Source organism: Neoarius graeffei, chromosome 25 (genome assembly GCF_027579695.1).
Source record: "Neoarius graeffei isolate fNeoGra1 chromosome 25, fNeoGra1.pri, whole genome shotgun sequence".
Taxonomy (NCBI): Eukaryota; Metazoa; Chordata; class Actinopteri; order Siluriformes; family Ariidae; genus Neoarius; species Neoarius graeffei.
In genome coordinates, this window is record NC_083593.1 from 4,723,369 (window position 1) to 4,741,021 (window position 17,653).

The 17,653-nt window shown below is 43.6% G+C and overlaps 1 protein-coding gene across 2 annotated transcripts in view; it reads left to right on the top strand.

Annotated features, from left to right (window-relative positions):
- Positions 1-17,653, top strand: part of ppm1e (protein phosphatase, Mg2+/Mn2+ dependent, 1E) — a 39,882-nt gene that overhangs the window by 1,109 nt on the left and 21,120 nt on the right. Inside the window, exon 1 of one of the 2 annotated variants that reach the window (XM_060909175.1) lies at positions 11,310-11,356. The exons of the other annotated variant lie outside the window; for it this stretch is intronic. The gene's annotated coding sequence lies outside the window, so the exon portion shown is untranslated. Of the gene's footprint in view, positions 1-11,309; positions 11,357-17,653 lie in introns of those variants that run through there. 2 annotated transcript variants of the gene reach the window in all.

The window sequence follows — 17,653 nt, forward strand, 5'->3', positions numbered from 1 at the left end:
GAGTGAACAATAAAGCAGAAAAAAAAAATGTCCCAGTGGATGGAAGTGGTGCCCTTGATAATTTCAGAATCGTTTGCTCTTATAAATGTTCTCACTGTGGCACCAAGACAAGTACATAATTGTACATCAAGTGGTGCTTTTATATTGTGGCATCTTTCATGTGTACAGTGCATGCAGTTGCATCTGTCAGGCTTGTGTTCTTGTGCTTTTGAGAAGTGGTGAGCTCGGTGTGTTGAGGCGCGTTCCCCCCTCTGTGTCCATGACTTGAGGTGCCCTAGTGGTAAATCCCCAGTTTTTGCGTTGCACAGCGTCACTACTGCAGTTGCCTCCCTCCCCCTTCTCCTTCTTCTCCTCCTCAAACCATCATCCATCAGGAAGCTTCCGGAGTGAGTATGAGATGGTGGGGGGGGAGAGAGAGAGAGAGAGAGAGAGAGAGAATATGAATGCACGCACGCAGAATAACTGCACTCTTGGTTCTGTGTGTGAGATGATGTGGAGTGGTATAATGGAGAGGACGTGCAGTGTTCATGTTAAATTGTCGCTTAATGTGTGTGTGTGTGTGTGTGTGTGTGTGTGAGAGAGAGGGAGAGATGGTTACCTTTATTCTTCAAGATGTCTGCAGTGTTGGTGCGCTCTGCTTCTCATGCGGGAACACGCGCACACCAGAAGCCTCTTGCTTTTCTGTGGCTGGATTCCAAATGGCTCCTTGCTCCCTTTATTGGAAATAAGTGCACTACATTAGAAATAATGATGCCTAACCCACAATTATACAGTGTGACGTGCACAATATAGGCGGACTTGCCACGATAGTTAGTGCACTTAATCATCAAGGCATTCAGCTCCCTCCTCTCCATGGAAGTGTTCCCCCATTTAGTGCATTACATGTCCATTAGGGAACTACTTAGAACTCCATATTCTCCAGCTCCCTACTCACTATTTAATATGTACACAACAGGAATCTCTCTCTCTCCCTCCCCCCGTTAGGTGTAAAATAATGGTGTGTCCATGATGCATGTCATACTTGGAATCATTTGGGATTTGGCTCCCTGATCTGTAACTAAGTACGCTACATTGGGAATGGATGATTGGAATTTCCACTTTTTTTCGGATTCAGGTCCCTACTTCCTGTATCGGCACTACAGTACTTCACACAGGAAGTACCCACTTCCCTACTCGATGTAGGGCACTCCATGTGAAATGAGGAGCCATTTTGTGGCTTTTTAATTACTAGTGGCTTCCCAGTATTGTATGTACGGTTCCCTAAACCCTCAGACCTTCATCTTTTTACTCCCTATGTAAGTACACGACATATTTTGTAAAAAATAATGGCTCCTGTACCTTGTAATGCAGGTAATTGGGGAAACATTTGGGATTCTCCTTCCACACAAGCACTATGCCCTATATAGTGCACTGTATGTGCAATAGGGAGTGATTTCGGGTGTGCTGTGCTTTTCCCGATATCAATACACTGCATCCTATTGAGTGTACTATTGGTGCAGTAGGGAGTGATTTGGTATCCTGCGCGCGCTCTCTCTCTCTCTCTCTCTCTCATATATATATATATATATATATATATATATATATATATATATATATATATATATATATATAAATAAAAAAAAAATAATATAAGCACGCACTAGTCCCTATTTAGTGCTCTTTAAGTGTAAGAGTCATTTGGGATGCTTCTTAGTATGCTCTGTCGGTACACGATACCCTTTAATGATGTTGACTAAAAGTGTAATCAGGAGTGATTTGGGATTCTGCCCCCTGCTCCATATACTATAAGTGCACTACACCCTATGTAGTGCACTGTAAGTGAATTTTTGGTTCCTTGGTGCTTATATAAATGCTCTATACCTTTATATAGTCAGTATAAGTGCAATTGGGACACAGCCGTTGTGAGCAGTGGATTGTGTGGAATAGCGTTATCCGGAGATGTGTTGTAGGTGAACCTCCTGCTTGTGTGTGTGAGATCTGATCAGTGAAATGGAGCATTAGAATCATGTTTTATTGTTAAAACTGTGGTTCGTGTTCTGAGGCTAAGACACAGAAGTCTGGTGTTGGTGGGGTTCTTGTCGGAGGCGAGGGCGTAACGAGGGGTTTTTCTGCTCGTCTCCCACTCTGCCCGCGCTGATGTAGCTCAACGTGTGATTATTTTGTCTCCGGGTTGAAGATCTAATAATAGAGCAGGGGAGAGAGGTGGAGATCCCCTTTGTTCTCTAGCTGTGTGTGTGTGTGTGTGTGTGTGTGTGTGTGTGTCAAGGTGCAGTGAGATGAGACGCGTTTGTCTGTATGTGGTGTTGGGGTGTGTGTGTGTGTGGGATTTGAGTTTTGTGGTGATGGAGGAAATGAAACGGCAGGTTTAATGAAGTTCTCAGTCACAGGACGATCTTGTGAAGGTTATAACTGCTTATGACGGTCTTATTAACTAGAGTCCAGTTTGAGATTCAGTTCCTGCTGTACAAGTGCACAACATAACGAGTGAAAGAAATGCCCCCCTACACGCTACAGTGTGTTGGGTCAAATAGGAAGATATTTGGACCTTCTTAACCCTCGTACCTCCATCTGTAATCTCCTTCTGTATCTGCGTTGGAGGGTCTTGTGCTGTTTAGTGTGTAGGAGCTGGATGAAGGGTTAAGTGCTTAGAAAGGCGTTAGTAGTATGAAGACGAGAGTAATGGACGGTGAGGTGTGTGTGTGTGTGTGTGAGACAGTGTTTTACACTGTGATAGCAGTTGAACCTGGGATTCAGATGGAAGGAAGCGAATCGGATGATTCCGAGGCGTTAGTGATTCAGTGTGATTCACATGGCAGAAGGAGATCCGGATGTGTCATGCTCCAAATGGAGGGAGGGAGGGAACAAACGAATGATGGGGGCTGTTCCCCCCCCTCACGCTGTGAGCCATGGGGAGTCCTGACACGCACTAATCGAGAACGGAAAGCTCTGCTAAAGCTCATTAAAGCCCTCTGTCTCACACAAATGTAATTCCCTCACTGAGGAAGTGTCACACCTCCATCTTTCACATCTCCATCATGTCCCTCTTGTGCGTCCCTCCTTCCTGTCCCTCCATTGCGTCTCCATCATCACGTCTCTGTCGCGTCCTTCATCCCTCCATCACGTCTCCATCACATCCCTCCATTGCGACACAGATGTGAGCTGAGACTTTAGTTTGGGACGTGTTCGATCCCTAACTGTCCTCTATCTGTGATGTAAAAATAAAAGGTGATCATTGTTATTTATATGGGAGTGTGCTTGCTCTTATGGTGGACTTTCTCTTGCTGGAACGAGAATTAGTGTGAGGGAGCAGGAAGTGAAAAGGGTTCCGTTTCCCCCTGGCTGTACCTCTGCACGGGTTTTAAATAAACCTAGAGGTTCATCAGTACCGTCACTGCGTGCTTGTTCCTGGAGTCGAGGAATAACATGGAAATCCTTTTGTGTAAAGCTGCAGACAGTGTGGGTTTATTTTAGAGTTTACAGGAACAGAAATGTAATCAATCATAGAAGCTGAAAGGGAATGGAGCCTGGCGTTTGCTTTCACATGCTGGAAATCATCCTGATTTACAAAGGCAGTCCTTTTTTTGAAACACTCCTCAGAAAAATCGAAAACACTCGCAACAGCATGGATCACATCTAATCAGTAAATCGCTCTCTTTTCCAATCTGACACCTGGAGGCTTTTCCTGCGTGGACCTGACGGTGGATCTGTTAGACAGACGGGAGCTTTGTAGATAAGACAATCCTGTTTTAAACTGGCAAAGAGCCTGTTTGGCATCACATTAGAGCACAAAAACCTCTTCAGCTGTAGTAGAGCAGCTGCTTCTGAGAGGATGCTGTCGAACACACACACACACACACGCACGCACGCACGCCATGCGCATTTATCTTTATCCTTTTGTTTCGACACAGATTTTGAGGTTATTGCAGTCTCAGAATCGCCCGCATATCCATTTAACTCTGTGTGTTTGTGTGTGAACGAAATGTTGTTTTTTATTTTCATCTAATTGGAAGAGTCTTTAAAATCTGATTAATAATAATTTATTATTTCAATTTATATAGCGCCTTTTTCAAAACCCAAGGTCTCTTTACAGTTATAGGGAATAAATAAATAAAGTCCACCAAATAGAGGTCAGGATGTCATTCCAGTGGTGTAGCAGCCACAGTCCCACCAAAAGGTGCACGAAAACAAGTCCCACATCTCCAGCACAGCTGCTGCGCCGCTGCCGGCAACATCACTCAGAACACCACGCCATGGATCCACAAAGCAAGCACAGAAGCACAGTCATGCAAACCGCCGGTACGTCCCAAACTGCCTGCACAGCTGCCGTGACGCCACTGAGCAACATCACTCGGAACGTCACGCCAAGCACTAAAGCACAGAGCGCTGGACAACCCCGATGTTAAAATGAGCAACGAGCTCACTGCAGTCCATAGCTGGGAGCGCAGGCATCACCCACAGCGAACCAAGGCCTGGAGGGAACCGACGCCCAAAACTGGGTCCGGAGCTACACCACAACCGGCGGACAAAACACTCAAACAAAACCAAACATCAAATTACACAAACACACAAAAAAAGAAAAAATAAATAAAATAAGGAGAGAGAAAATAAAATAAAGCTCTGGTGAGAAGCAGCAGCCAGAATGCACACGACGTAGGCTACTCTCAAACAGAAAATGGATGTCTTAAAGCTTCCAGAAATGATCAAAATACAAAGTAAAAGGCATGATCTCTTTAGAACGGACTGCAGCCCTGTGTCTTGTAACTCTGTCCCCTAATATGGAGGATTTTCCCCACAGTTCCCAGTGTGGTGTTGGTTAAACCGGTTTGTTTCTCGAGCGCTGAGGAAGTTTGATTTTGTTCACTGACCTCCGTGAGCCCGAGGCATTATCGCTCTCCGCTCTGTGACTCTTCTAGCACCCTCGGGCTTCCTCTCATTACAGCCAGGGGCAAAATAAACTGAGCCAAGCACACACACAATCAATACATACACTCTCTCTCTGTCTCACACACACACGGAGACAATTGGAGAGGGATCGGTCCCGGAGGGCTGGCCTTCCTCTCGTATCGATGCCGCTGCTGCATTAAACTCCTCTTGAACTCCACAGCGTGACTTAAATGATTGCAAATCATTTAATTCCTTTTCTCTGTACAGTAGATTCCCGCCTATTCGCGGTTCAGTATTCACGAATTCACATTTTCGCGGGATTTTATATAGAACATATCTCCTATACATTCGCGGAAATCTCAGCGATTTGCGGTCATTTGCGGCGAACATATCAAACGTTTCCGCACTGCTACATTCTTGGAGCCGAATGCTCGCTCGCTCGCTTGCTATTGGCTGAAGTTTGAATGGCGGGCTGCTGCTCATTGGCTGATACGAATGAGCGCATTGTACAGTACAGTCTCGCGGTTCCCGTAGTTCAGAATTGTTCACGTGTTGTGCGTTCTTGGTATCTTTGAATAATTTTTACGCCCTACAATGGCTCCTAAACGCTCTGCATCTTCTAAGGCTCCTGCCAAGGAACCTAAGCGCCAGAAGAAGGTAATGATGCTGCAGGAGAAGGTAGGACTTCTCGATATGCTAAAGGAAGGGAAGACTTTTGCGGCAGTGGCTCGTCACTACGGGCGCGTTATAAGTATCCGCGATTTTGACTTATTCGCGGCCATGTTCGGTCCCTAACCCCCGCGAATACTGAGGGCTTACTGTATTTCTGTATACAGTGGATTTGGGGCGGAGCTATGTCTGAGCTCAGTTTGTGATGTCACAAAATATCCTCCGCTGCTTTGGACCAGTTACGTCTGAGGTTAATGTAGGATGACCACGTGGTACCTGGAGACATTTAACATGCAGTGGTTGTCATGGTAACATTGTAATTATATTTTCCGACAGGTTTTGGTGAAAATAAATAGGTGAGAAAATGATGAAGTAGCCTGTGAGCTAGTGTACTAGAAGGTAGCTAACCTGAAAGCTAATGTTAGCAATGTTGACGTCATGGGGCGTTTCCAGTTTGCATGTATTTATATATTCGTGGGAGTCGATGGATTTGTAATGTGTAAACACGTACAGCTGTTCGTGGCTTTAAAGAAATCCTCATAAAGGGTTTATAATATGTTCAGCATTAAAGAGTCGTAACTGATGATGGTTCAATAAATAGTCTATTGAAGATCTTTTATTTAAAATTTTCAAATGCTACTAACGCTCGTGTCCCTGGTGAGAGTTATGTAAGACCCTGTGCTCCACCACTGCAGAGCTGATCTGAGGAGGGCTGTGTTCAGTGTGCTCGCACTGATGAGACGGAAGTTTATTATAAAACTCCAGCGTCACGCTGCATCTCTGAGGTCGTCCAAGGTCGTCTCCTCCCGCAGTGTTTCATTTGGCTAAAAGAGGTCCGTCACCTCGTCTCCGGCTGCACGCTAATTGAATTGAAATATGATTGATTCGCCATTTCTCAGCGGTCACACAGCAATTAGGCTGAGTGGGTTGGACGTCGCTTTCCTGTCCATCGCCATGTTCTCTGAAGAAGAGGGGGTGGGGCTGCGAGATCAATCCTCTACCGTGTGGAGTCAGTGCGTAGGGGAGGGGGGAGAAACACTCATCACTTCAATTATTTAAAGCTCCTGAGGGAGATTGCAAGCGGACCCACAGATCTCTCTCTCTGTATGTCATCCTTTAACGAGAGCCCCTCGGGTTCCCCACACATGACGTGTCCAGCCCTGGACGTGACCTCTGATTCACTGAAGCACGAAGTTTCACTGCTCTCTTTCGGACTACGAGGCCGTGAGTAAAAAGTGAGATGAAACTCGAGTTTTCTTCTTCAGCAGATCAAACCTTAACAAGGTTGTTCTGGTTGAACAATCCTCTTCCTTCCAGATTCTACTGAAGACTGAAAGTTTTTGCTCCTCCATGCCCTGTTTAATGGAAATTTCCAGCCGCTCCTGTGGGAGGATGAGGTTGATGTAGCGATGCATGAAGTGTGTAATCATTTCCAATAAAATAAATCATTGTTGGGCTTCTCCACCGTATCGGCTCGGCGCTGTTGTAAAACAAAAGCTTGTTAAACAAAAATGCAGACGTTTGGTTTTTAACCCGCAACAACATCCCTATGTGGTGAACATGTGTCGTGAACAGGATTGTTCTTGGGCCATGCTGATTTTGTTGAATGAAAGGGCCAAGTTTAAATTAAACTTGCTCAAGCAATTACATGCATCATCACATCACATCACATGACTAAGGGTTGAAAAATAACTGATACTAAAAATGCCATAATCCAATTTTTACACACTTGTATGCAGAAAAGTTTCATTTAACTAAATAACGCTACGTTCACACTGCAAGGCTTAATGCTCAATTCCGATTTTTTTTGTGAAATCTGATTTTTTTGTGAGGTCGTTCACATTAACAAATATATGCGACTTGTATGTGATCCTCAGTATGAACGAAAAGCGACCTAAAAGTGTTCCGCATGTGCATTGCAGGATACGACGACGTCACACGCAGTGAGCATGGCCAGTGTTTACGGAAATAAAACCGCCCGGTTGCGGTATGACTCATCCAATCTAGCTTGAATAGCTGCATCCCCCCAAATGGAAATCAGCTCCCTAACCTCTGCGTCCTTCCATTGAGAAGATTCAGAACCTTCACAGCCCGAAGCGTCCCTCGCATTCATGTCATGCGCAGGGGCGCAGATACGTTTTTTTGAACTGGGGGGGACAAAGCAAACCAACCCCAACCCCGATATGCCTGTCAAACTTGTTGTTAGTAACCATAGCAACCAAGCTCGAGCTCGCAACCTGTGCAGTCTGCGCAGCTCAACCAACCGAATATCAGTCTTTGTTTTGTTTTATGAGAGTTGTTGCAACTATGTATACACTGCTGTGCACCTCAATAAACCGAATGGTAATTAGTCTTTTGATTTTTCCGTGAGGTTTGCCTTATGCAAAGAAAGACAGCATAGACGTTTTTTCCTCCCTATAAGTGGGGGGGACCGAACGAGGTGAATTTAAATCTGGGTGGGACGAGTCCCCCCCTCTATCTGCGCCCGTGATTATGCGCCATGTTGTTGTAACTTTTTTTGAGAGACCCGCCGCCTGCTTCAGCGCAGAATAGTGACGTTTGTGGCTTGTTGATGACGTGCAAGTCGGATGAATGCGACCTGGCGGTTCAGACTGAAGTCGCATATGAAAAGAGCGGATAGGGATCGGAATTAGGACCGCATATCCAAACGGCCTGGGTCGGATTTGAAAAAATCGGATCTGTGTCGTTCATATTGTCAATAAAAGATCGGATACAGGTCACATATGGGCGAAAAGATCGGATTTGAGTCACTTCAGCCTGCAGTGTGAACGTAGCCTAAAACTGCTTTTTAAGTTACTGTGTAGAAGTTTGTTTGTGAATGTGTTTTTATCATAAGTATATAACCGCTTCAGACTCTGTCTTCATTTATACACTTGTTAATGTCTCAGGGAATCCATACTCCATCATTTAAACATCACATCAAGTCCCAAATACCCCCATATTCACTATATATGCTCACTAAATAGGGTAGAACAGGGCAGTTGTAGACACTACATAGTGCACTACATGCTCAATTTACCGTCGTTTGAATCTCAGCTGATCCTCCAATAAGCTCCTGATCAAAAGGAACAAATTGGACACCACTGAAGACACGGGCTTTGTTCCTCTTGTTGTTGTTATTCAGCCAGAGATCTTTTCCTGGAAGAAGTAACACACAAGTGATAAAGTATGTATAGGAATGTAATAAACCCACACTAGGTGACTGAAAGGAGGACATGGGCTCTTAGACACTCTCTTTTGAATATGTAAATATGATGTAAATTTGAGTCAAATCCATTCCAGCAGCTTTCGTGTAAATATTTATTTCATGATGACAGTGAATGATCATCTCGCAGAGTACAGAAATCCAAAATCGAGAAACTTCTGTAAATTTATAGTTGTCACAGTATCATGAGTCAGAATTGCATTCACTAATGAGTCACTTGAGGATTAGAGGTTACTGATTCGTCACCTTGCCGTGCCAAAGGAAAGGAAAATGAGGTTGGGGTGACGTCATGCGATTCGAGTTCTGATTGGCTGGTCGAATGTAACTTAAAGCTATACTGCCTTTCAGATATTTCAAGTGTAGGTCATAAAAAGAATTTTTCCTGACACCCAATTATTTTTGTTTACTGGATCGAAAGCTACTGAATTTTGAATCACAGACTTTCAATTTTATTTGGTTTTATTTAATAGAGCAATTAATGAATTTATCTCGAAGTGGCCCTAAATTTTCCACTGTTTTTTCCTGCTTCACTATGAAGCAATACAAGATACTAAGTCGTGCATCACGTGGTGGGCTTTCCCCGTTCGAACAAGGCATTGTGTGATACAAATTTGAAACCAGAGAAAAAAATGGAGGGTGTGAGTGTGCGAATGAAACGTGAAAGACTGACGATAGTAGCGGAAAGTGAGAAGACATTGTTAATATACGAAGGAAAGGAAACGCAGGCCCAAACTAATAAATATCAGCGGTCAGCGAGCACCTCGGTTAGCAACAGAATGATGGAACTGTCAGTGCACGCTCAAAGGCAAACCTGCGCACGCACGCACACAGACTTCCTCTGTCTGCTTGACTGTGCGAAGCGAGCGATTTCATGCACATTTGCTTTAATCCCCTCAAATTAAATAACTTCCCAGCCACAGAATGGCCTGATATTTTGTGAGATATTACAGAAATAAACATAAATCACAATGACCACATTTCAGAGGGAACTAAATTTCACCAATTTTATAAAATCGAAAGGCCGTCTCACTTTAAGGTCCGCCCTCGTGATCCAGACGCAGTTATCCATCTTCAAAATCAGGATATTTTCCTCCTGTTTCTTCTTTAAAGATAGCTCTCAGGTAAACTTTCACACAAAAATCATGTCCTTTGTCACTAATCTATATGAATAGTATAAATATAATAAAATCAATCCTAAAAAGTCAGGTCTCGTTTTTTTTAAATGGAAATATTGAAATATCTTTTCCAGTCTTTGCTGTTTATTACAGGATCTGAATTGCGATACGTTTTCTCTGATAGCTGATCCCCCATTTTGTGCCAGTATTGGCCTGATCTTGACACTGGGTATTGGATCAGCACAGTCTCGAGTTATTTTCATAGGTTTGATTTATTTGAATGTAACTTTTACATGTAAATAACCCATAAAAACTCCTTTTTAAATTTAATTCCTGTGAATTTTAAATAAAAACCTGTAGAGCAGCTTGTAGTAAACTGTAGGAGTCTTGCTGTTAAATCAGAAACTATAATTATGGTGTGTGTGTGTGTGTGTGTGTGTGTGTGTGTGTGTGTGTGTGTTTTCCCCTGCTGTTTAAATGCGAGTGTTGTGTAGCCATGTGCTAAAAACCAGTAAGAGCATTTAATCACAGTTAATCCTGACAGTTGACGTTACCAATCTGTTGTTAAAATTAGTTTTTCTCTAACACCTCTCTCTCTCTTCCACCCCCCCCCCCCCCCCCCCCCCGTTTTTCACACTTCATCCTTCCCTCCTTTTTCACTCCTTTTTAAAAAAGAAATCCTCGGCCCTCTCTCTCTCCCACGCATGATGATGGCGTGATGTTTTTCTCCTGCAGTTAAGCTGCTGATTCTACACTCGCTCTGATCGGGTTGTGATGGCTCTTTAGCCTCCACCTCACTGTGGATTAGCGAGATGCTGCGTAAGTGCAAAAACTCTCAGAACCAGTCTGAAGGTTCTGGTGGGTTTAGGTTTCACCATGTTAGTATTACTAGATCTTCAAAAGAAAACATTGTGTCTGCTGTAGGAAGTGTGTGTGAGAGAAAGAGAGATATTTTTCTCTTTTAGTGAGACAGGGATTTAAAGTGAATTTTATCCGATCAGGAAATTGGGGGAGGGGTTTGTGTGTGTTTGAGATTTTCAGTAAAGAAGGGAATCAAGAGATTGGTGGAAGTATGGTGCATTAACCTTGTTATGGAAAGTGAAAAAAATTTTGGTGGGTAAGGGAATTAAAAGAGGAAGCAGGAACTCATTTAAAAAAAAAAAAGGCATGTTTAGAGGGTGGGGAGTGTTATGGTGATGATACACGGGGCAACTTTTTGGGCAATGTTGCCGAGCAATGTTGCTGGGCAATTGCGTTTTGACTCTTTTCTATTGAGATTGGGCAACATTGCTTCTTTCTGAATGGTTTTGATAATCTCTGGCAACTTTTTGAGATAAGCCAATCAGAACGCAAGTATCGAGTCATGTGACCTCCGGTGAGGTTCGGATCAGAAATTTCAAACAAATATGGCGGCCGCTCAGTGTCAGTGGAGTGAAGAGACTCCTCATCTGTTTTTACGCCGGTAAGTTATTTTAATATTCCATATGGAGGAATTTACCTCACCAAAGCTCTAAAAAACAACAGACAGCTTGATTAAATGGTCACAGCAAAAATTAAGACATCGATTTTTTTTTTTTTTTTTTTTTTTTTTTTAGCTAACTGTAAACTGCCGTTGCTAACTGTTGTTGCCCTGAAAAGTTGCCCTGTGTCTCACCTAGTTGCCCGTTGCCAGCAACTTTGCTCGGCAACATTGCCCAAAAAGTTGCCCCGTGTATCATCACCATTAGCGAGGTAGGTAGAAACTAGTGAGATGGGGTGATTTTGGCGAGGTAGGGAGACATGGGTGAGGTTGGGTGTGTTTGGCGAGGTAGGGAGACATGGGTGAGGTTGGGGCGTGTTTGGCGAGGTAGGGAGACATGGGTGAGGTTGGGGCGTGTTTGGCGAGGTAGGGAGACATGGGTGAGGTTGGGGTGTGTTTGGCGAGGTGAAGGATGTGTAGCAATGAGCTTCGTCTGAAAATGACCTTGTTTTGGACACTGAAATTGGACCAGATGGAATGAGCCAGGCAGATGACCTGTTAGTGCATGCGTGCACACGTGTGCATAACCTCCCTTGATCATTTCTCTGTACACACACACTCCTAAGGCTGCAGAACTGGGCTGTGTGGGTGCTGAAGTGCAGCGATAACCTACATTCAGATACTAAAGCTTCCCTCAATCTGGATCTCCACTGAACGAAAACACACACGCGCTCTCTCTCTCTCTCTCTCTCTCTCTCTCTCTCTCTCTCTCTCTCTCTCTCTCTCATATTGTGTCCCTGTGTATTGAGTATGTTATTCCTTTGTGTTCATTGTCTGTGTTCCGTGTTGTCTCTTGTTTACTTAATCACAATAAGTGTGTCTTGAGGGATTGTGTATTAACATAAAGCAGAACTTTACCGTTCACGTTTGTCTAGGTGTGTGTTGCAGAACTCGAAGATCTGTGCCGCTTCACTTTTTTTCCGTCTAACCCGAGTTTATTCTTGTCGTAGTCTTTGGGTGTCTTTGGGGGATTTTGATGTCAGAAGTGACCCGGAGTTCGGGTTTGTCCTTGACGAAATGGTGCTCTACATTTTATATCTCATCTCATTATCTCTAGCCGCTTTATCCTTCTACAGGGTCGCAGGCGAGCTGGAGCCTATCCCAGCTGACTACAGGCGAAAGGCGGGGTACACCCTGGACAAGTCGCCAGGTCATCACAGGGCTGACACATAGACACAGACAACCATTCACACTCACATTCACACCTACGGTCAATTTAGAGTCACCAGTTAACCTAACCTGCATGTCTTTGGACTGTGGGGGAAACCGGAGCACCCGGAGGAAACCCACGCGGACACGGGGAGAACATGAAAACTCCGCACAGAAAGGCCCTCGCCGGCCCCGGGGCTCAAACCTGGACCTTCTTGCTGTGAGGCGACAGCGCTAACCACTACACCACCGTGCCGCCTTACAGTTTACATGTGTATAAATAAATCTTTTCTCTCGATCTGTCTGCCTTGATCTTGTACTTATCCACAGATATTGACACAGTCCTCCCAGTTTTGGGTCTCTGGATCCCATTTTATATCTTTGTTTTTGTCCTTTTTATGATGCTGTGAGGTACAAATGAGTAAATATGTCCATTATCCATTATAACTCCATGATCCATTCACAAAAATTACATCAGGATTCATTCTTTAGTTTTAAATTTTCTGTCCTGGATTCACATGGTGCTCACTTAACGTTGGGTTTGTTAACATTTTGCACGTGAATCACCTTTTAATAATAAATTTTATTCGACTAGTATCAATAGAGCTTCCTATGTAACTTTTTGTTCTTAAGAAAGGTTAACAAAATGCCTAGCTTTAGTTAACTTCCACCAAACTACCACTGACAGCACTTTCAATACAGTATAATGATTTGAACATTGATTTTTGAAATACTGTTTGGAAGTTTATACTCTGTTTGTTTGCTATCCTCAAGTTTTTTTATTTCAGCCTCAAACCAAAATACAAGATGTTTTTATTTTTGCAGCATCCGGACATGTTTCAGCAAGATACAAGAACAGATGTTGCCAGCATGAAAACACTGACGGCACCTTTAATCGCTAGTTTGGTCTAAAATCACATATGGTACCTTTAAACCTCATTCACAGTAACTTGCGGAGTGAACGTCTGCAGAAAAGTTGACCTGCAGGAAAGTTGAGCGCTGTATCTGGGTCAGTCAGAGAAAGGAGCTCTTATGGACATTGTGATCTCATTCTGTCCTGGTAAACAGGTCTTTGTATGTAGTGTTGCTGAAAAATTCAATACAGCCCAGTCCAGGACCCATCAGTGTTGGAGCTGAAAATATGGCTGTGTGTTTGAACGGCAGTGCGTCGCGTCACGTTCCTGAGTGGAGAAACTCTGCATTGTTGACGTCGCAGACGTTTGCCCTCTGCTTTACCAAAACGACCGACGACTTCCATATATGCACTCTAATTTCTTTTCGTACAATCATGGATGTGAACGTCATGGCAATATTGGGCTTCCAGTGAATTCTTTGACCTGTTCATTTTCTCAGGCAGGTTGATTCTTGTACAACATCTTTTAATAGGAAAAAAAACTATTCAAATTTAATTGATTTTTTGATTTTCTAAAAGTAACAGTCAAAAATTTACATACGCCCACTAATTATTTATTCAGTTATTGCTGAAAGTTTCCAAATGTCTTTTAACTTGAGACCAAGGCCTTTTAACTTGTTGAGAATGATGATGATTTGAATACAGCTGGTAGCTTCTCTGTGCACAACTTTTAAAAAGGGTTTGTTTGATACTCATTGGATTGACCAGCGGAGACACGGTACAATGGGAAAGTCCAAGGAGCTCGGTGCAGATCTGAGAAAGATCATAGATTTCCACACACAAGAATGCCTTTTGGAGCCATTTCTAAAGCATTTGAGTCCAAGATCATTGGTTCAAACAATTGTACACAAGTACACGTTATTGGAAGGTGTAGCCACTTTGCTGGAAGGAGACCCAAACTATCCCCCCTCAGCTGAAAGGAAAGTTGTTCAGATGGTCAGGAACCACCAAGGCACAAGTCTGCCATGAACTGGAAGCTGCTGGAACGCTGTTTTATTATATATAATATAAAAAAATATTGGGGCGGCACGGTGGTGTAGTGGTTAGTGTGGTCACCTCACAGCAAGAAGGTCCAGGTTCGAGCCCCGTGGCCGGCGAGGGCCTTTCTGTGCGGAGTTTGCATGTTCTCCCCGTGTCCACGTGGGTTTCCTCCGGGTGCTCCGGTTTCCCCCACAGTCCAAAGACATGCAGGTTAGGTTAACTGGTGACTCTAAATTGGCCGTAGGTGTGAATGTGAGTGTGAATGGTTGTCTGTGTCTATGTGTCAGCCCTGTGATGACCTGGCGACTTGTCCAGGGTGTACCCCGCCTTTCGCCCATAGTCAGCTGGGATAGGCTCCAGCTTACCTGCGACCCTGTAGAAGGATAAAGCGGCTACAGATAAAGAGATGAGATGAAAAAATATTGCCATGGACTGGGAGGTTGCTATCCAAGAAAGAAGCCCCTTGCTCCAAAAATCAACAGCTTCAAGTTCAAAGTTTACAGCTGACCACATGGTCAAAGAAAAAGCCTTCTGGAGGAAAGTTTTATAGTCACATGAAACAAAGATTGAGTTGTTTGGCCACAATGACAGATGTACAGAGGAACACATGGTACAGTGTTGAGCATGGTGGCGGTAGCATCATGCGCTGGGTCGGTTTCTCTGCCAGTGGAACTGGTGCATTGCACCAAGCAGATAGAATACTGAAGAACCTCCGAATTCTTCAGCATAACTTGAAACCATCAGAAATTTTGACGCAGTTGGGTGTTCCAAAAGGACAATGACTCCAAACACACGTTTAGAGCCAGTTATGGAGGATAAAGCAGGAGAACATTCATCTCATTATCTCTAGCCGCTTTATCCTTCTACAGGGTCGCAGGCAAGCTGGAGCCTATCCCAGCTGACTATGGGCGAAAGGCGGGGTACACCCTGGACAAGTCGCCAGGTCATCACAGGGCGCAGGAGAACATTTAAGCTTAAAACAAGTCCTGACCTCAGTACTATCGGAAATACGTGGACTGTATTTAAAAGTTGAGTCTCTGCCAAGAAATGCCACACTTAATTGAACTCTGCTTTTCTTGGCAGAATTGGTCGTCAAATATCCACCCAGAATTCCATAGCCTTTTGGCCCCATGTTGATTTCAGCAAACCCAAAATATAAACTTGTGCACCAAATTCTTTTTTTAATGAAAGATGTATGATGATATCATTCTTCTACGGAAAAGGCGCAGTTCAAAGAATTCATCATTGAAAGCCCAACATTGCTATGGGATTCATGTTCCTGTCTGTAAACATCTGACCACAGCTGTCTGACCTGTGGTTTAGCAGTTCAACATGAGTATAATATGTACTGGTGTATCTGCTGTGACCCGCATAATAAACTGTTCCAGTGCTGAAGTTCAGATGTTCTACACTGTGTGGTATGTATTTGGGGGTGTGGCTTTGCAGAAAACACTTAAGGGAGGGGCTGTATCTTTTTTTTTTTCTCCAAAAAGGTTAGCTCCAGCTAATTTCCACCAAAGTCTCCAAATCACTGACTACACCTTTTTAAGATGCTTCTGATTTTTATTTATTACAATCTTTTAATGTATTTTTTGAACTGGTACATCTAGGTCACGCCTCCTTCAGGGCATGTGATGCACACAGGCCACACCTCTTTCACCAAGTGTGATTGGCACAAGTGTTATCTCCCCTTTATAGTTGTTGGAAGTTTTAGAAGTCAACTTTTGAGTCAAGTTTCTTTTTTATTCAAAGATTGTGTTAATTGCATGTTTCTTAATTGTGCCTTTCGTGTATCTAACTCTGCTCCATTTCGGAGCTGACGTGTGGTGATTATCTGACCGCCGTGTCGGTCGCTCACACCAAAAGTGTGAGGTGCTGGTGGTTGTCACTTCCTCTCCTTCTGTTCACTCTGAGTGTGGAGGAACTGGGGCTGAGCTCACAGTAGATTGGGGAGGCCTAAGATCTAAGATGGGAGAAATGTAAGTGTGTGTGGTGGGGAATCGTGCACCCGATCAAGCCTCCTCCGCCTTGGCCTTCAGCTATTAGTGTTGGGGATAGTGTGAGAGAGAATTAGTGTGTGAGGGCTGACTCATAATAAGCACTATGCTGATGGATTGCAACTCCCTGAAGCTCCTTGATTAGCCACCGTGTCTCCACAAACACCATAATCTCTGAGTCACGGCTGAATAACCAGCACGCTCCCATTGCTCTGACTCACCACGCCGATGCTAAATCGGGGGTCACAGTACAGGTTTTTGGGGGCTTACCCGCTCTCCCTCAATCCATCTTTGCTCGCTTATTAACAGCAAGGTCGAGCAGGTCGTTGCCATGTTGGAGAATGCGATATTTTCAGTTTCTTCCTCCAGCCAGGAGTGTGTAGGGGCTGGGCTAGTTATGTGCTGGCTAACTAGCATAGAGCATAGGATTTAAACATGACTAGCATAAAGAGTGGCATTTTTCACAAGTACTTTGTCTTGAAAATACAAAATTTTTCCACCAAAATGGTTCAGCTAGAAATTTTTCTAACTAGCTTGCTAACTTGCTAAGCATTACTATGCTGGCAAATGAGCTAGCCTCTATGTAGGCTGGATAATTAAAAAAAAAAAAGTCTTGTTAATTTGTAAAAGTCAAATCATCAAACATTTCAATAAGACAAAACAAAATTCTTAGTTAACTATATGTGCCGTATGGGAGAAGCTAGCTAACTAGCTTGACATGATGAAAAGGCAGGCTAAGCTGAGGAAAGTTATTAGCAGTAAATCTACATTAATCCTGAGAACGTCATGCTATTAATTTCCTCACATTACAAACCAGATGTTGTTTACTCAGTAGGAATGATTAAATTAATATGGTTGTGAATTTGGATGATGTAAATCCTGTTGGGCAGCAGAATGTGACGTCATTGTAGCTGTTGCACTAGTTATGGAGCTTTGCTAGCATAAGAATTAGCATAAAAAGCTCGGAGTTCAGCTGTAGCTTAAAAGGTTTTGGAACGTTTTCCTTAGGAAATGCTTATATAGATATGAATTCATATAAAGAGAGCAGGATTGGGGCTCTCTTAGTTAACTAAGGCGCCATACCATAAATCCGGGGACCCGGGTTTGATTCCAACCCGAGGTCATTTCCCGATCCCTCCCCGTCTCTCTCTCCAGCTCATTTCCTGTCTCTACACTGTCCTATCCAATAAAGGTGAAAAA